This window comes from Dasypus novemcinctus, chromosome 6, assembly GCF_030445035.2.
Source record: "Dasypus novemcinctus isolate mDasNov1 chromosome 6, mDasNov1.1.hap2, whole genome shotgun sequence".
Lineage (NCBI taxonomy): Eukaryota > Metazoa > Chordata > Mammalia > Cingulata > Dasypodidae > Dasypus > Dasypus novemcinctus.
The window spans coordinates 1,941,215-1,962,495 of record NC_080678.1 but is presented as its reverse complement, the minus strand read 5'-3'; positions in this window follow the sequence as shown (position 1 = coordinate 1,962,495).

Below are 21,281 nucleotides of genomic sequence, written 5' to 3'. Positions count from 1 at the left end.
AAACACATAAGAAGACTACATTGAAGAAAGAAGAAATTGATGATCTCAACAAACCAATCACAAGTAAAGAGATAGAATCAGTCATTAAAAATCTCCCAACTAAGAAGTGCCCTGGGCCAGATGGCTTCACAGGTGAATTCTACAAAACATTCCAGAAAGAACTAACCCCAATCTTGCTGAAACCCTTCCAAAAGATCAAAATAGAAGGGACATTGCCTAACTCATTCTATGATGCTGACATTACCCTAGTACCAAAGCCAAACAAAGACACCACAAGAAAGGAAAATTATATACCAATCTCTCTAATGAACCTAGACATGAAAATCCTCAACAAAATACTTGATAATTGTATTCAACAACACATTAAATGAATTATACACCATGACCAAGTGGGATTCATTCTGAGTATGCAAGGATGGTTCAACATAAGAAAATCAATTAATGTAATACACCATATAAACAGATTGAAGGAAAATAATTGGGTGATAATATCTATTGATGCATAAAAAGCATTTGACAAAATACAGCACACTTTGTTGATAAAAACACTGCAAAAGATTGGAACAGAGGGAAATTCTCTGAACATGATAAAGAGTATATATGAAAAACCCACAGCTAATATCATTTACAATGGTGAAATCCTAAAATCTTTCCCTCTAAGATCAGGAGCAAGGCAAGGATGCCCAGTATCGCCCCTTCTATTTAACGTTGTCTTAGAAGTACTTACTCAAGCACTGAGGCATGAACTAGATACAAAAGACATCCAGATTGGAAAGGAAGAAATCAAAATTTCATTATTTGCAGATGACATGATCCTATATGTAGAAAACCCTGAGATGCCTACAAGAAAGATTCTAGAGCTCAGAAATGAGTTCAGTAAATTTGCAGGTTATAAGATCAATGCACAAAAATCAGTAGCATTTCTGTACACCAATAATGAGCAATCTGAGGAGGAAATCAAGAAACAAATACCATTTACAATAGTAGATAATAAAACAAATACCTTGGAATAAATTTAATTAAAGATGTAAAACACTTATACACAGAAAACTGCACAACACTGTTCAATGAAATCAAAGAAGACCTAAATAGATGGAAGAATATTCCCTGTTCATGGAGAGGAAGATTAAGTATTATTAAGATGTCTATCCTACCAAAACTGATCTACATATTCATTGTAATTCCAATAAAAATCAACACAGCATTCTTTAATGAACTAGAAAAACTAGCTATGAAATGTATTTGGAAAGGAAAGAGGCCAGGAGTAGCCAAAGTCATATTGAAAAAGAAAAATGAAATTGGCAGAATCACACTACATGACTTCAAAATATACTACAAAGTTATATTAGTGAAAAGAGCATGGTATTGACACAAGGATAGACACACTGACAAATGGAACCAAAAGGAGAGTTCTAATAGAGATCCTTATATATACAGTCATATAATATTTGACAAGGCCACCAATCCCACTCAACTGGGAGAGAATGGCCTCTTCAACAAATGGTATTTAGAGAACTGGATATCCATAATAAAAGAAAGAAAGAGGATTGCCCACTCACACCTTATTCAAAAATCAACTCAAGATGGATCAAATGCATAAATATAAGAGCCAAGACCATAAAGACTTTGGAAAGCAATATAGGGAACCATCTACAGGAACTTGTAGTAGAAAATGACTACATGAACTTCAACCCAAAGCATGAGCAGCAAAAGAACAAATAGATAAATGAGACTTCCTTAAAATTAAAGCCTTCTGCACCTCAAAGGAGTTTGTCAAGAAAATGAAAAGAGAGCCTACACAATAGGAGAAAATATTTGGTAACCATTTATCTGATAGGACACTTATATCCTGCATATATAAAGAACTCCTATATCTCAAAAATAAAAAGACAAAAAACCCATTTATAAAATGGGAAAAGATTTGAACAACACATCTCCAAAGAAGAAATACAAATGGCTAAAAACCACATTAAAAATTTCTCAAAATCACTAGCTATTAAGGAAATGCAAATCAAAACTACAATGAGACACCATCTTACTCCCATAAGATTGGCAGGTATGAAAAAAACAGAAGACTACAAGTGTTGAAGAGGATGTGGAGGAATGGGAACACTCATTCACTGCTGATGGGAATGCAGATGGATCCAGCCATTCTTGAGGATATTTTGGCTGTTTCTCAAAAATCAAGCTATAGATTTGTCATAAGACCCTGCAATTCCACTGCTTGGTATATACCCAGTAGAACAGAAAACAAGGACACAAACTGATACATACACACCAATATCCATAGCAGCACTATTAACTATTGCCAAAAGTTGGAATCAACCCAAAAGCCCATCAACAGATGAATGGATAAATGAAATATGGTATATATGTAAAATGGAATACTACTCAGCTATAATAACCAAGCCAGTACAAACATATGTGATAACATGAATGAATTTTGAGAACCTTATGATGATTGAAGCAACGCAGGCATTGAAGGAGAAATACTACATGACCTCATTGATATGAAATAACTCAACCAAGCTTTCTGAGAGAGCTAGAGACCAGATGATAGGTTTAAAGGAATTTGGGAGGTGGAGGAAAGTTGTGAGCTGACACCTACCTGGGTGAAATCTATGATAAACTGGAGGTAAGTATTTGTACAGGGAAGGGATAAAATGGGGGCATATGGATAACTTTGGGTGGGGCTTTGTCAGCTTGAGGGGGGCTAGGGGTGGGAGGAATGGAAAGATGGTCCAAGAAATTAAGGGGTGGGGGGGAACATTTGAACATAGGAAATTTTCAGGTATGTGGTTGAAAGTATAATGTTGAGAAAACTTTTTCACAAATATAATAAGGAAGGTTACCTGTTTAAAATGCTTAAAGTGGAGAATATGACACAGGGCAGGGTTTTAGGGACAGTGTGAGTGCTCATTTTGTCATTGTGGATTATATCATTTGATGGAGACCCATACAATGAGAGTGAAGGTATACCCACATCCTGGGGAGGATTGATGTTCTCAAATAGAGGGAATTGTATTTCTCAAGAGAATTGGTGTCTCCCAATAGGTTAGGGCAGTTGAGCATGTCAAGACCTCAACATTGCTGCAAGTATCTCTGAATATGACCCTTCAAGTAATGAAGATTGATTGTCACCTAGGACCTGAGAGGAGGAGGAAAGAGCTATTGAAGAGATGAAATCAGTGTAACTGTGGGGCAAAGGAAGTGTTCCACAAGATTATGCAAGGATGGATATAGCACATGTTAAATTACACAAAAATGTATAAGGGCCTATAGGCTAAAGTGTAAATCATAATGTAAAACAGAAGATAACTAAAAGTTTAGAAAATTGCATAGTCTAAAATATAAACCATAATGTAAACCCAAGTGTAACCATGTTTGAAAGCTATTCTCATTTTCTGTACATCAGTTACAGCAAATATAATATGAACATGTAAAAAGATCACTGCTGGGGAAGGGATAGTATTTGATGTTAAATATGTGGAAGTACTGTACATTGTATATTTGAATTACTGTGACCTAAAGCTTTTGTGAAGAAAAGAAAAGAAAAGAAAAAAAAAAGAAAATGAAAGGACATATACACTGAGGAAGAGATGGAAGAAGTTGCCTTGCCACTGTGCATACAGGGCAACACTTATTTCAGTGATGGGAGGCAAAACATCAAAAACAAACCTTTTTCATTTTTTCATTTTTTAAATATCCCAATTTATTTTTACTTTAATTTTTCTAAATTAGTATGTATTCTATATCTAACCTTTAAACCCATCACTATATTCCATTTTACTATTAATGGAACCTGACACTATATTAAGTTTTATTTTCAAAGAAGTTTGGACCACAGAGAGGTTCAATTATGGCAGGAGAGGAATACTGGTATAGGGTGTTATTGATAAGGGGCACATGGTTGGGAGGGAGTTCTCCAGGGCATGTATACAGAGTACATAAAAATGTTTGGATATTTTCATAGTGGTTACAGTTAAAAATGACAACTGAGTATGTGCTGAGTTCCTAGCCAGGGAGCTCTATCATATTCCCCAATGGGACAGCAATAATCCCCCAAGTGCAATGGCAAAGACCAATAAGGATGGTCCAACAATGAGCCTCTGATACTAATGACTATGCTTGTGAACCTGTGTGCCTGAAATAAGAACTAGGCTTAGAGCTGCAGGGTGCCTAAGAGTTACCTCCTGAGAGCCTCCATGTTGCTCAGATGTGGTCAGTCTCGGAGCCAAACTCAGCATTTAAATGCATTGCCTTCCTGCTAGCATGGTACATGACTCCTGGAGATGAGCCTCCCTGCTGCCAAGAGATTACTACCAAGTACCAGGTATTGATGTAACTAGAAAACAGCCTTGAATAAAATGGTCAACTCAGACCAGCAGAATATCTCAGCCTACATGTAATATCAGGTGTTGAAAGTGCTTTTTGACCTTGAATAAAAGAGGGAAATGGAAAGGACAAATGAGTTTATATGGCTGTATGTCTACAAAAAGGTGAAAAAGGTCAACCACCACACCAGGGAACCAAGAGTGCCTACAACTGCAAGCAGGAGAATTGCATCCAACATCCAAGTGGAATCTAAAATCCCTATCTATATAGAGGTGGAGTGAACATAACCACCCAAGGGCCCACAGGATGGTGGAATAGAGTATGGATTAGAGTGGATTTGCTTATGCTCCATTCTAGAACTATTGTGATTAGTAATGGAGGAAAATGTAGCATTGATGTGGAGAGGTTGGCAATGGTAGCTCCTGAGGGTAGGGAGAGGGAAGAGGAGATGTGATGTGGGGGCATTTTCAGGACTTGGAGTTGTCCTGGGTGGTACTGCAGGAACAGTTGTTGGACATTGTATGTCCTGCCATGGCCTGCTGGGTGGAATGGGGGAGATTGTAGACTGTAGTGTGGACCATTGTCCATGTGGTGCTGGGGTGCTCAGAGATGTGTTCACCAAGTGCAATGAATATCCCATGATGATGGGGGAGATTGTTGATATGGGAGAAGTGGGGTGAAGGAGGTGGGGTGTATATGGGTTCCTCATATTTTTTAATGTAACATCAAAAAAATAAATTAAGACTAAAAAAAGAGATTGAAAGTAATGGGGTGGAAAACAGTATTCCATGCTAGTAGTAATCAAAAGTAAACTCTCACAGTTGTATTACTGTTAGAAGAAAATGGACTCTATATGAGAAAAGTTTACAAAATTCAAAGAACGATATTCTATGTTAATGAAGTCTTAATCCAGCAAAAAGATATAGCAATTCAAAATATGTCAACTAGAACAAAATCTGAAAATACATAAAGCAAAAATTGACAGAAGTGAAGGGAGAAATAGATGTTTCTATAATAATACTTGGAGACTTCAACACACCATTCACAACAGTGGATAGAAAGTCTATCCTACTCAAACTGATCTACAGATTCAGTGCAAACCCAAGAAAAAACCAACACAGCATTTTTATAAAAACTGGAAAAACTAATTATGAAATTTATTTGGAAAGGAAAGAGGTCCCAAATAGCCAAAGACATACTGAAAAATAAAAATGAAATTGGAGGAATCACACTACCTTACTTCAAACATGCTACAAAGCTACCATTGCAAAAACAGCATGGTATTGGCACAAGGAAAGACACACTAATGTTCGGAACCAAATTGAGAGCTCTGATAGACATTTTCATATATACAGTCATCTGATATTCGACAAGGCCACCAAGCCCACTCAACTGGGAGAGAATGGCCTCTTCAACAAATGGTGCTTGGAGAACTGGATATCCATATGCATAAGAATAAAAGAGGATTACCATCTCACACCTTATAAAAATTCAACTCAGGATGGATCAAACACTTAAATATAAGAGACAAGACCATAAAGACCTTGGAAAACAACATAGGGAAACATTTACAGGAACTTGTAATAGGAAATGGCTTCATGAACTTCACACCCAAAGCACGAGCAGCAAAAGAAAAAGTAGATAAATGGGACCTCCTCGAAATTAAAGTCTTTTGCACCTCAAAGGAGTTTGTCAAGAAAGTGAAAAGAGAGCCTACCCAATTGGAGAAAATAATTGGATACCATATATCTGATAGGAGACTAATACTGCATATATAAAGAGATCCTATATCTCGAAAATAAAAAGACAATCCATTTAAAAAATGAGCAAGAGATTTGAACAGATGCTTCTCCAAAGAAGAAATAAAATGGCTAAAAAGCACATAGAAGATGCTCAAAATCACTAGCTATTAGGGAAATGCAAACTAAAACTACAATGACATAACATCTTACTCCCGTAAGACTGGCGGCTATCAAAAAAAAAATGGAAAACTACAAGTGCTGGACAGGATGTGGAGGAAAGGGAGCTCTCATCCACTGCTGGTGGGAATGAAGAAGGATTCAGCCATTTTGGAACACAGTTCGGCACTTTCTCAAAATATTAGCTATAGATTTCCCATATGACCCAGCAGTTCCACCGCTGGGTATATACCCAGAAAAGCTGAAAACAAGGACAAAATCCAATATATGAACACCAATATTCATATCAGCATTATTCACTTCTGCCAAAAGTTGGAGTCAACCCCAAACCCATCAACAGATGTATGGATAAACAAAATGTGGTATATACAAACAATGGAATACTATTCAGCTATAAGAAGGAATACAGTAGAAACACATGTTATAATATGGATGAATCTTGAGGACATTATGTTGAGTGAGGCAAGCCAGGCATTGAAGGACAAATACTACATAACCTCTCTGATATGAAATAAGCAAACCAAGTTGCCCCATAGAGCTAGAGATTGGATTGTAGGCTTATAGGAAAATGGGTGGGAAGAGGAAGGTTGTGAGCTGATGCCTACATGGGTGAAAACTATGATAAAGTGGAGGTAAGTATTTTACAGGAAAGGCATAAGATGGGGGCATAGGGATTCTATTGGGTGGGGTTTTGCAGGCTTGAGGGGGGTTAGGGTTGGAAGGATGGGTTAGATGTTCAAGGATTTGGGGGAGGGTTGGGCAGAACAATTGAACATGGGAGATTGTCAGGTATGTGATTGAAACTATAATGTTGAGAAAAATTTTTAGAAGATATTATAAGGAATACCTGTTAAAGGTGCCTAAGGATGGTCATCTGGCACAGGGGCAGGTTTCTAGAGAGTGTGTGAGCGCTCATCTTATCATAATGTGTTATATCATTGGGTGGAGACCCATACAATGAGTAGGAAGTTGTACCCACATCCCGATGTTCTAAAGCAGAGGGAATTGTGTCTCTTTAGAGAATTTGTGTCTCCAAATGGGAGAGGACAGTCTAGTATGTCAAGCCCTCAGCATTGTTGCAAGTACCTGTGAATCTGGTCCTTCAAGCAGTGAGGCTTGGTTGTCATTGTTGGCCCTGAGGGGAGCGGGAGAGATGAATAGAACAGATGGAAGCAGGGGTAACTAGGGGTAATGGAAGTGTTCCAGAAGATCATGCAATGATGGATTCAGGACATGTTAAATTTTACCAAAAAATGTATAAAAGACTATAGGCTAAAATGTAAACCATAATGGAAACCATAATTCAACTAAAAATTTAGAAAGTGGTACAGTCTAAAATATAAACCTTAACGTAAACCAAAATGGAGCCATAATTGATAGCTATATTTCAATATCTGTACATCAGATGCATCAAGTATAACATGAACATGTAAAAAGATTATTGCTGGGGAAGGGGAAAAAGGGTTTGATATTGCATACATGGGAGTCCCCCATACTGTGTATGTGACTTTACTGTGATCTAAAACTTTTTTAAGGCAAAATTAACAATTAGAAAAAAAGAATGTAGACACCAAGGAAGAAATGAAAGAAATTACCCTGCCACTGTACATACAGGACAATGCCTATTAAAATGATGAAATGCAAAACATCAAAAACAAAGTTTTATGATATTTTTATTTTTTAATATCGCAATTTAATTTTACTTTATTTCAGATTATCTAAATTAGTATGTATTCTATTTCTATTTTTTAAATGTATCATTACTATTTCACTTTCCTATTAATTGAATTTGGCAATTTAATAGGATTCATCTTTAAAGAAGTTTTAGGCTACAGAAGGGTTTAACTGTCGTGGGGGAGGAATGCTGGTGTGGGGTGTTATAGACAGGGGACACATTGTTGGGAAGAAGTTCTGCAGGACATGTATGTAGGGTATACAAAAATGTACAGATATTCATTGGGTATTTTCATAGTAGTTACAGTTACAAATGACAACTGAGAGAGTGCTTATTTCCTAGCCAGGGGAGCTTTGTCACATTCCCCAATGGAACAGCAATAATCCCCCAAGTGCAAGGGCAAAGACCAGTGAAGAAGAATGTTCCAATGATGAGCCCTTGATACTGATGACTATGCTTTTAAGTCTGTGTGCCTGAAATTTAAACTAGATGTAGAGCTGCAGGGTGCCTAAGTGTTTCATCCTGAGAGCCTCCATGTTGCTCAAATGTGGCCACTCTCTAAGCCAAACTTAGCATGCAAATACATTACCTTCCCCCAGTGTGAGACATGACCCCCGGAGATGAGCCTCGTTGGTGCTGGTGATGCAACTAGAAAAAGACCTTGAATAAAAGGGAGGAATGGTAAAGACAAATGAGTTTATATGTCTAAGAGTCTTCAAAAAGAGTCAGGAGTTCATCAGAGGGTTCACACTTAAGCACCCCTCAGCAGGATTCCAGAGACAGACAAATAGATAAAACCCCAGTTACTGGTCCTCCGAGGACATATTGTGCTTGATCAATATATCCCATCTGGTGAAGTAATTGTTGCAGTCATCAGAGTGAACATGATGGACACTCATGGGTGATGTCCACAACAAACTGCTGGCAAGTAACAAGCAATTGGAAGTACTGCCACAGGTCTAGTAGTCATGTCATGATGTCTTCTTTTTCTATGGAACCACTATGCTGCTTATTGGGTTTCAATGGTATGGCTCCAGATCTTTGCAAAGGCATCTGCCTTAATATTCCTGAGAGGGGTGTTAAAGGAGTGGACAGGGATGTGATAGTTACCTTTTGTCACTGGCAGGCATCCCAGATGTTTTTCCACAGATCTCTTCCCCACAGAGGGTGTTTCACACAGTCCATTGTTCTTGTCTTGTTACTAGTATCTGTAATCCACCTCAGAATAGGGATGGAAGTCCTCAGTGACTGGATACTAATGGTTAAGCCCTATACGCAACAAGACATGGTATGTTGCACATAGCTGTATTCTAAGGGGCTATATCATAATTTGGTCCACTCCACAGTTTTGACCAAAATCCAAGGGGTTTTTGCATAGAATGTTACCTTTGTCACAAACCCAAACAAAAGCCAATATTGGTACTGGCCACATATAACTCACAGTGTAAGTTAGGGTCCATCCCTTTACTGCTTAAGCCTGTGCTACTGCCCTTTTTACTTCTTAAAAGCAGCCTGCTGGGGATCCTCCAATTCCCATGAACAACTTTTCCTGATTGACACATACAGTAGTTTTAATATCTGAGCTAAATGAGGGATGAAGGGTCTCCAGTACCCTAAGAATATCAGAAAGTCCATTAACTGTTTTAGAGTTTGTGATGTGAGAAAACATTGTATGTTATCATTTATAACAGATCTTTAGTCTTTGTCTTACCCAAACAAACAATACTTAAGAATTTGACAGAGCTACCAGAACCTTATAGCTTGTCCCAATTATTTGTCCATCCCATGCTCTCAACATAAGATACCATTGTTTTTTATACTTCTTTTAATTCTGAAAGAGAATTACTTATTAACGTAATATCAGTATAATAGAATAGGGTTACAGCCACAGGTTTCTTCCACATAGCCAGGCACTTTTGAAGCCATTATAGATGGTGGGCTATGCACATTGCCTTAGGGAAACACTATAAAAGTTCACTGTTGGCCTTCCCACATGAAGGTAAGTGCAGGCTGGCTTGACTTTCCTAGGGAGATACTAAAGAAGACAGAAAGATCTAAAACAAAGTGATAGTGACATAACTGGGTACAAATTTCTTGCCATAAACCTGCAGTGTTTGGGACTGCTGCATACAGCAGTGATGTTACTTTGTTTAATTCATTATAATCTGCTGTCCAATACCACCCCTGGCAGCCCCCAATGACTCTTTATGTAGCCATAGAACTCCTTCAACAAAAATAAAATGAATCAGACAATAGGAGCTGAAGTATCTTCCTCTTTATTCTCAGGATGAGAAGTTGTTTCTGTGACATATAACATCTTCAAAATAGTTAAAACCATGATTAGCAACATGATGCTTTTATCTAATACTATGCAGAAAACATTGCTAAATCTCTAGAAATTTTATGCAATTTTTAATATTTGTATGAGTATTTTACCCATACAATTTTCATTAACAGAAAGTTAAAAAATTCATTTTAATTTTATAACACTTTTAAACACTTTTCATTCAATTTATAACAAATCAAATGAACTTAACTATTTTTAGCAGTTCACTTTTTCAAGGTGAAAGAACAAATCTTTTGCAAGAGTTTGAAATAAAAACATAATTTTCAGGATTTGACTTTAAAAAAGCAAAATGTTAAAAGTTGTCAGGTTTGAATATTATGTTCTTTTAAAAGTGATATCTTGTTTTTCTTAAACCTCTAAGGGCATGATAAGTTTGAAGTAGAAGAAGATATTTTAATAAAACTTTTTTTTTTTTGGTCTACTCATTAGTCAGGATAAAATTCTTTGTAAACTTTTGCTAAAACGGAACAATGATTTAAGAAACATTGATACATTAACAAAGAAAAAATCAAATTTAGTTTTGCATTAGTATGCTATTTGATTCTAAAACCTTTTAAAACTTTATAGACCCATGAAATTTTACTTAAAATAGACCACATAAATTTCTTTTCCATGAACCTTCTACACTTGCTATACTCATTCAGCTTTTTCTTAATAACCAGTCATTTCATCTTAGGACAAAATTACTTTCTTTTTCCTTAATAAAAAATAAAACAACATATTCTATACACCTTACTTTCTTTTTTATTATATTTTTTGAAGATATATAGATCAGAAAAAAATATTACATTAAAAAATATAAAAGGTTCCCACATACCCTACACCACACCACACCCCCACTCCTCCCACTTCAATGACATCCTTCATCATTGCAGCACATCCACTGCATTTGCTGAATACATGTTGGAGCACTGCTGCCCTGCATGGATTATAGTTCACATGGTAGTTTACACTCTACCCCATTCAGTGGGTTATGTCAGGATATATAATGTCCAGCACCTGTCCCTGCAATATCACTTAGTACAACTCCAAGTCCTGAAAATGCCCCCACATCACATTTCTTCTTCCCTTTCCTTGCTCTCAGCAACTACCATGGCCACTTTCTCCACATCAATGCTACTGTTTCTTCCATTATTAGTCACAATAGTTCAATAGTAGAACGCCAGTAAATCTACTCTAATCCAGACTTTATTCCTCCTTCCTGTGGACCTTGGGATGGAGATGTCCACTCCACCTCTATATTGAGAGGTGGCCTTAAATCCCACATGCTTGATGGATATGATTCTCCTGCTTGGAATTGTAGGCACTCTTGGTTCCCTGTTGTGGTGGTTGACCATCTTCACCCTCCTGTTAGTTGATCTGGGTAAGTCCAATGAACTGGAGAGTAGGGTTGGTGTATACCCAGGAGACTTGAATCTCTGGACTGCCATGTGCCAGCTGGACCCTGTGCCTCAGCAGAGTTGCACCTTACTTCTTAAGTTACCAAAATGATTTTGGAAACTGTCTCCAAGCAAACCTCTTTCAACATACATCTATGATTAACACTAAACAAACTTGCCAGAATAATAATTTCATTTAGTTATATGCAAATGTGTCCTTTTTATTTCAAATACCCAATAGCAGACAATACTAGAAACAGTCTTTTAGAGGCAAGTTTGTACAAGCTGCTATCAGAACTAAGCCATGACTTAATTGCAGGCTTACAGAGCAGCAAGTATTTTTCTATTTTTTCTTCTTCCTTTCTTAGAGTTGTTCAGTTCAAAAGTTACTAAACTTTAATTGCACTAATTTTATCAATGTGCCCAATTAGAATTAACATGGAAACAAAACAGACAGCATTAATGTAGCTAAGCTTTCCTACTTCTCCAGCAACTAAACTATTTCTATCAGCTGGTCAGCCTACAGTCACACCACTCAAGAGAAAGTGTGGTTTGCAAAGTTGCTGCCAGAATGTTTTATTTATCTCAGTTAACTCTTTAGCAGAATATTTTCCTATAAGCATGGTTTCATTGACCAGTGCCTTATTTAGCACTTCTGCTTTGTGCAGGATGTTCTATCTGTGGTTTATCCTTCCTCAAGTTGCCACACTTTTGTTTCAGTGGCAAACTTCTTGTCTGTGCTTGCTCTAAAAGCAGGGAGAAGTAGCCCAACAACAGCAGCAGCCAGAACACATTTCCTCTTTGTCTTCATTTGAACTCTTCATTGAGAATTCCTCAATTCTTTTTTTTTTTTCCATCTGAACAAGTCCCTTGTGTGTATACAGGGTGTCCACCAAATCTCAAACAGGGTTCCAGTCATCCATGAGTTGAGACAGCTCATACCACATAGAGGAATAGGGCCACCCCAGAACTTCCCCTGTGGGATTCATGATTACCCCTGCTAAGTTCCCAACAAGGGCAAGATTTACCCTGTGGAATTCAGGATTAGCACTGGTGAGTTCCCAGGAAGGGTGAGAATTCACCCACAGAAATTGGGATTACCCCTCACAGAACACCCTGCAACTGAAGTGTTCTCTGTGACACTGCTACGCTGAGAAGTCTCTGAAATATCTTGCTGACTACACAAATTGTAATGCAGGAGGCCAAGCCCAGGGAGGTTGACCTAATGTTTTGATATTCAAAATAAACAAGGTACTGGTGCTTCTGAGGGCTACAAAGGTACATAGGTTCTATGGTCATGGCAGTTGACTCTGAAGTTTAGAGCCTTGCCAGTGGGCCCTACTTTGGAATTTGTGCTCCTGAGTGTGACAGAGTTGGACTTAGATGTGACCTTTCAACACATGCCTTTTATGCCACTTTTACTGAACCTGTGGTTGGTGCTGGGGTTGCTGTAGGCTCAGGAGAGTTGAATATCTGGACTGGCCATGTACCAGCTGGACTCTGAGCCTCAGCAGAGTTGCAACACCTACTCTCTGGTTCATTGGACTTGCCCAGGTTAACTAACAGGGAGGTAAGAATGGTCAGCCACTGCGGCAGCTTGCTCGGTCAGTAGAGGTGGGGTCTGGCTGCGGACGAGGGGTCGGTCCAGCTTGGGACGAGGGGTCGGTCCCGCTTGGGACGAGGGGTCGGTCCCACTTGGGACGAGGGGTCGGTCCGGCAGCAGACAAGGGGTCGGTCCCACTTGGGACGAGGGGTCGGTCCGGCAGCAGACAAGGGGTCGGTCTCACAGGGGTTGCGCGGTTCGGCTGATGGGGTCGCCCGGAGAAGCAGGTGATGAACTGGGGACAAGGGAGGCCAGGCCCTTGTCGGGGGCTCTCAGGACTGGAGGGCGGATGGCAGAAGAACTACCGTGGAGACAAGGTAAACACACAAGTCCAACTTTATTGAGGGAGAGGCAACAGTTTTATAGGGGCTGGGGAAGGCTGATTGGTCGAAGCCACACCCTGTTCTGATTGGTTGCTGGAGAAAGGTCAGTGGGAGGTACTGGAAGGGGGAGGGGTGGTGGTTAGGGATTGGCTGTTGCTGTTGCTGGGGGAAGTGGCAGGGTTTAGGGATTGGTGGCTGCTGTTGCTGGGGTAGAGGGCAGACTTGAGTTTCCCACCCACGCCTGGCTGTTGCTGCTGTCGGGGGGAGGGGAAAAGGCAGACTGGAATTTTCCACCCTGCGCCTGAGCAGGGAGAAAGAAGAAGAAGGGTGCCGCCCCCTACAGGCATCGTGTGGCACCATCCGGGAGGAGGGGCGGCCGCGGAAGCATGGCTGCCGAGAAGGGGAGACCCGAGGGCACTCTGCGCCCATGCCGAGCTTCCTTCAGGGGTGGCGGTGGGCCCAACCAACCACCCTATTATGGGGGCAGTGGTTTGGAATAGGCCTACCGCGGCCGCCGCCCCCCGCCAGGTCAGCAAACCACACTTCAGCCCGAGGGGCGACCACAAGCCACCACACCAGAGAACCAAGAGAGTCTACAACTGCAAACTCAGGAGAATCCCATCCATCAGTCATGTGGCATCTAAGCTCCCTCTTGATTTAGAGGTGGAATGGACATCACCATCCCAGGGTCCACAGGATCGAGGAATAAAATATGGATTAGAGTGGACTTATTGGTATTCTACTATAGAACTATTGTGACTCTAGCAATGGAAGAAATTGTATCATTGATGTGGAGGCAGTGGCCATTGGAGTTGCTGAGAACATGGAAAAGGAAGAAGAGGTATGATGTGGGAGCATTTTCAGGACTTGGAGTTGTCCTGAATGATACTGCAGGGACAGATGCATGACATTATATATCCTGCCATAATCCACTGAATGGATTGGCGGAGAGTACAAACTACAATATAAGCTATAATCCATGCATTGTAGCAGTGCTCCAAAATATATTCACCAAATGCAGTGAATGTGCCACAATGATGAAAGAGGTTGTTGATTTGGGAGGAGTGTGGGGGTTGGGATGTGGAATATATGGGAACCTCTTATATTTTTTAATGTAACATTTTTTGTGGTCTATGAAACTTTAAAAAGGTCAATTTAAAAATTTGTTATAGAAAAAATAAATCATTAAAATATGGTCAAGGGACGAGCATAGACATTACTCAATAAAAAATAGAAGGGAGACCAACAAACATATATGAAGGTACTCAATTTCATTAGTCTTTAGAGAAATGTAAATGAAAATCACAGTGAAGTATTTTTAACAAATAAAATTTAAAAATAAACAGAATTATACATCACAAAGGGTGAAACCTACTGTAATCTATGAACTACAGTTAATAGTGTAATTATAAAAGTTTTCCATCACTTATAACAAAGGTAACACACCAATGCACAATATTTGTAATAGAAATCTGTGTACTGAAGGGGTATATAGGAACTCTGAGCCTTCCTCATGATTTTTCTGTAAATTTAAAAATTCTCTAATGAAAAGATGAGAAAAAATAGCAATAAAAAAAAGAAACTACATGGGAGGCCAGTAGGAGTAGATGCCTTTAATACTTACTGGACCTGATGGCAGCTGACTGGATGATACTGCACCATCCCTCAAGTGTTAGGGGTTTATAAAGGTATTACAGCAAGGGGAAAGGACAGTGCTTGGAAAAGCTACAGAAATGCTACAGAAATATGCTTGTGCATGCAATTCTCAAAGCATTCTCACAATATCTTTGCTCTTATCTTCAAACAAGGGGCTGCTGGCAAGTTCAGCCAATCTCTTTCCTAAGTTCTAACCAACAAGAAGGAGGAGGGGGAATGAGCATTCACATTAGCCCTTCAAAAACCTATACGCTAACAGGCAGTTGAAGATGGTCAACTACCACACCAGGGAACTGAGAGTGCCTGCAACTGCAAGCAGGAGAATTGAATCCATCAGCAATGTGGTATCTATGTCCCCTCTCAAATTAGAGGTGAAGTGGATGTCACCATCCTAGGGTCCACAAGAAGGAGGAATAAAATATGGATTAGAGTGGGCCTACTGGTATTCTACTGTAGAAATATTGTGACTCTAGCAATGGAAGAAATTGTATCATTGGTGTGGAGACAGTGGTCACAGTAATTGCTGAGGGCAGGGAGAGGGAAGAAGAGAAGTGATGTGGGGGCATTTTTGGGACTTGGAGATATCCTAAGTAATATTGCAAGGATAGATGCTGGACATTATATATCCTGTCATAATCCACTGAATGGACTGGGGGAGAGTGTAATCTACAATGTAAACTATAATCCATGCAGTACAGTGATGCTCCAAAATGTAATCACCAAATGCAATGAATGTGCCACAATGATGAAAGAGGTTGTTGATGTGGGGGGTAGGGGATGGGGTTATTTGGGAACCTCATATTTTTCAATGTAACAGTTTTTGTGATCTATGTATCTTTTTAAAAATAAGACAATAAGAAATAGAGAAAAACCTATAAGAAAATATAGGGAAATATCTTCAGGACTTTTATTATGCATGAATTATTAGATTTTACACAAAAACATGAGGAGAGAAGAGAGAAATATGAAAAGACCATCTTCAGTGTGGGAGAAAGTATTTGGAAATCATATATCTCATAAGATTAATTATAATATACAGCATATGCAAAGAACTCTTACAGCTCAACAACAAAAAGAAAACCCAAATTTTAAAATGGGCAAAGGGTTTGAATAGACATTTCTCCAGATAAGATATAGAAATAACCAATAAGTACATGAAAAGATTCTCAGTATCTATTAGGAAAATCCAAAACCAAACTATAAACAACTTCACACCCAAGAGGATGGGCATTAGTTAAAAATAATAAAGAAAATAACCAGTGTTTGTGGGGATGCAGAGAAATAGAAACTCTCATACATTAGTGGTTAGAATATATAATGATGCAGCCACTGTGGAAAACTGGTGATTCTCCAGAAAGTTAAACATAGAATTATCATATGTCCAGGCAATTCCTCTCCTAGATGTCTATCCAAAAAAATTGAAAACATGACTCAAACAGCTATTTATATTCTAATATTCCAAGCAGCATTATTCAGAATAACCAAATGGAAACAACCTGTGTGTCCATGAAGAGAAGAATGGCTAAGCAAAATGTTATATACTCAGAAATAGGATATTATTTGGCCATAAAAAAATGAAGTTATGATACATAATACAGTGTGGTTGATCCTTAAAGAAATAATGTGAGAAATACATCAGACCCAAAAGGACAAATATCCTAAGATTTCTTATATATGAAATACTATATAGAATAAACAAATTCATAGAGGCAGAAAGAATAATGGGTACCAGGGGTGCAAGGCATAGAGAATTTTGAGTTAGTGCTTAATAAATATGTTTCTGTTTAGAATGATGAAAATATTCTGGAAATAAATAGTGGTGAAAGTTACACAATATGGTCAATATACTTAAAGTCAAAGAATTGTTAGCTAAAATAATGCTTAAAATGACGTTAATGTCCTGTTTATTTTAACTACTATGAATGAAATGGGCTATGAGAATTTGGCTGGATGGTCTGGGATTTGGAAGGAACATGATTAGTGACAAATTCTTGAAGAGAGGCATGTGGATAGATGTTTCTGAATGGGCAAAAATATGAAGACATTTGAATCTTATGTGAATGCTTACCAAAAGGTGACCTCATTAGGAAGGGATTTTAATAATCAAGTGAAAAGGATGACTTATTTTGTGGATAACAGTTAGCCTCCTTAACAATGACCACTCCTGTCATTGCCCAGAGCCAGGCCTTGTCTTTCATGAAAACACTCCATTTGGATGCCATTCTATTGGGAGCATTCTTGCTGGCATGAGACAACTGGGATTCTCATATAAGGATATATTTGGGGCTGGATCAGAGAGGAGGAATTCTGGATGGGTTCAGGTAAAACCCTCCAATGAAAGCTGCCCCCATCTTTCCCAGCAGGGCTTGCACTTTCAAAGTCAGAGCTGATAATGTTGTTCCCCTTGAGAGGTGCCCCTGATTGGATGAGGAGTGAACTGGTTCTTCCCTGGAACCCTGAACTCTTTCTCGCAGTGCCTCATGTGTCAGCCATTTTTATGGCTAGGGAATGAATTCTTCAGATAATCCATACTTCATGTAATAATCAAAATGACTTCCTCTGGTATCAGGGAGCCTGAACACCTTATTAGCAAGCCAGGGTGTTCAGCATTTGAATAAGAGATTATGAGTAAACTCACTATTGTGGATTTAAGTTCAAATTTTCTCTTGCTACTCATGTATTTTTTTTCTACTTTAATGATGATGAACGTAGATTGCATTGTTGAAACAAAGTTCTTTTATTGTAGTAGAATGTTTCAAACATGAAGGCACAATATGAGGGTGTCTACAGTGAAGGAGCTGCTTTGTGTGGGGTTATGATGGTGGTTACATGGCCCTGTGTACTCCTCAAAACACATAGATTGGGAATGTGGGAACATGGCCATCAGATTAGGCAGATAAGATTCAGCTCTCACAAAAACAACAGAGGCTGCCCTGGGGGACCGTCTAGGGGTCAAAAAACAAGGACAGTGCTTCACAAGTCCCAGGAGAATGAAGGACAGAGAGACAAAGAAGCTGGGATGACAAATTGTGAGTTAATAAACCTCTCAGTCAATGAGAAGGGCCTCCATCCCCCCACTCCAGAGATATTAACTTGGGCAAAACAGCTGACTGAGAGGAGACCAGACATTACAAGGGAAAAAGGAGGGGAAGTTGGAAGACTTTTCCTCAGTGAATTCATCTAGTGGATTCTGTTTTGAATCTTGGCTCTGGTCAGACAAAAACAAAAGAAAACTGAGAGAGATATACCTCCACAGAAAGGTGCACCAATGAGTGCCATTTACTTGCTGGTCTGGAAATTAGTGAACAGAAACTGCTTTTAGAGCTACCTTTAACCCACCTTTGGGAGAAAGTATGCACCCCACTAGTCAAATCCTTGCATGATTTTGGTAACCTAAGCTGGGCAATCTTAAATACTTAGGATAAGTTGAACCACATATTAAAGAGCTATAAAATAAAAATAACAATTGGCAAGAGAGAAATTGGCCATCAGAGTAAATACACCAACATGTCAGATATCTAGACATCAGCAAAAAATCACAAACCCTACTAGGAAACAGGAAGAGATGGCCCAGTGAAAGGAACAAACCACATATCCTGAAAAGATTCAAGATTTAAGACAAATAATCAATAACAATCACACAAGTTTCTAAATCATTTCAGAGAATTGAGAGAAATTATAGCTAAAGAGATAATAATGGATATTAAAAAGATACTGAATGAGCATAAAGAACAATTTGAAAGTCTGTAAATAAAAGTAACTGACCTTATGGAAAAGAAAAACACAATGGAAGAGATTAAAAATACATTAGAGGCTTAGAGAGTGACCATATTTGAGCAACATGGAGGCTTTCAGGAGGCAACTCTTAGGCACTCTGCAACTCTAGGCTTAGTTCATATTTCAGGCAGGCAGGTTCATAAGCATAGTCATCAGTATCAAGGGCTCATTATTGGACCATACTTTTTCATTGGTCTTTGCCATTGCACTTGGGGGATTGTTGCTGTTCCATAGGGGAATGTGATAGAGTTCCCCTGGCTAGGAATTCAGCACTCCCTCAGTGGTCATTTTTAACAGTAACTTCTATGAAAATATCCAAATATTTTCATGTACCTTGTATCCATGCCCTGGAGAACTCCCTCCCAACCATATGCCCCCTATCAATAACACCCCACACAAGTGTTCCTCCCTTGCCATAGTTGAGCCACTCTGTGGTCCAAAACTTCTTAAAAAATGAAGCCTAATATACTTCCAAGTTCCATTAATAGTAAAATGGAATATAGTGATGGGTTTAAAGGTTAGATAGAGAATACATACTAATTTAGAAAAATTAAATAAAGAAAAAATAAATTGGGGTATCAAAAAATTAAAAAGTGAAAAAACTTTTTTTTAATGTTTTGCCTTTCATCACTGCAATGGTGTTGCCCTATATGTACAGTCGCAAAGCATTTTCTTTCATTTCTTCCTCAGTGTCTACATCCTATTCCTTTTTTTTAATTATAAGTTTGTATTCACAAAAGTTTTAAATCACAGTAATTCACACATACAGTATAGGGTACTACCACATATCCAACATCAAACACTTTGTCCCTTCCAAAGAAATTATCTTTTTACATGTTCATATTATATTTGCTGCAGCTAATGTACAGATATTGAAACATAGCTTTCAAACATGGTTCCATTTGGGTTTACATTATGGTTTATATTTTAGACTATAAAATTTTCTAAATTTTTAGTTATTTATGCTTTACATTATGGTTTACATTTTAGCCTATAGACTTTTATACATTTTTTACCCTATTTTGGAGTTTGTATTCCTGAATGAGTTGGAGTTGAACTCAGATATGTTCTTTCTACACATGTCTCTTCTGTCACTTTTACTGGACCTGTGGTTGGCACTGGGGATGGTGTATACTCAGGAGACCCGAATCTCTGGACTGTCCATGTGACAGCCAGGTCCTGAGCCTCAGCAGACTTGCAACTCCCACCTTCTGGTTTATTGGACTCCGGCCAGCTAACAGGGAGGTGAAGAAGGTCAACCACTATGCCAGGGGGCCAAGAGTGCCTACAACTGCAAGCAGGAGAATTGCATCCATCATCCAAGTGGAATCTAAGCCCCTTCTTGATATAGAGGCGGAGTGGACATAACCATCCCAGGGTCCAAAGGATTGAGGAATAGAATATCGATTAGAGTGGACTTACTGATATTCTACTATGAAACTATTGTGATTAGTAATGGAAGAAATTGGATCATTGATGTGGAGAAAGTGGCCACTTTGAGATTAGGGAGAGGGAAGTAAAGCTATGATGTGGGGGTATTTTCAGGACTTGGAGTTGTCCTGGGCAGTACTGCAGGGACAGATGCTGAACATTGTATGTCCTGCCATAATCCACTGAAGACACTGGGGGAGAGTGTAAACTACAATGTAAGCCATTATCCATGTGGTGCAGCAGTGCTCCAAAATGTTTTCACCAAATGCAGCGAATATCCCATGATGATGAAAGAGGTTTTAGATGTGGGTGGAGAGGGGTGAGGGGGTTGGGGGCTATATGGAGACTTCTTATATTTTTTGAATGTAGCATTTAAAATAAATAGAGAAAAAATACATTGAGAGAAGCTACTGTGGCTCAATCAGTTGAGCTCCTATTTACCATATGGGAGGCCCTGGGTTTGTGTCCTAGGGCCTCCTTGTGAAGGCAAGCTGGCCCATGCACCTCAGAGAGCTAACACATCAAGATGATGCAACAAAGGGAGACAAGCCAATATAGAAAAAGTGTGCAGCAAATGGTCACAGAGAAGAGACCGCAAAGAATGGATCAAGCCACGGGGGGGAGGGGGGAGTAAATAAATAAATAAATAAATCTTTTAAAAAATACATTAGAAGCACATAAGAGGAGATTTGAACTGCCTCAAGACAGAATTAGTGATTTTCAAAAGCAGTACATCTCTACTGGAACAGACAGAAGAACAGAAAGAGAAAATAGTGGAAAAAATGGAACAGGGTCTCAGGGAATTGAATGACAACATGGAACACAAAAACATACCC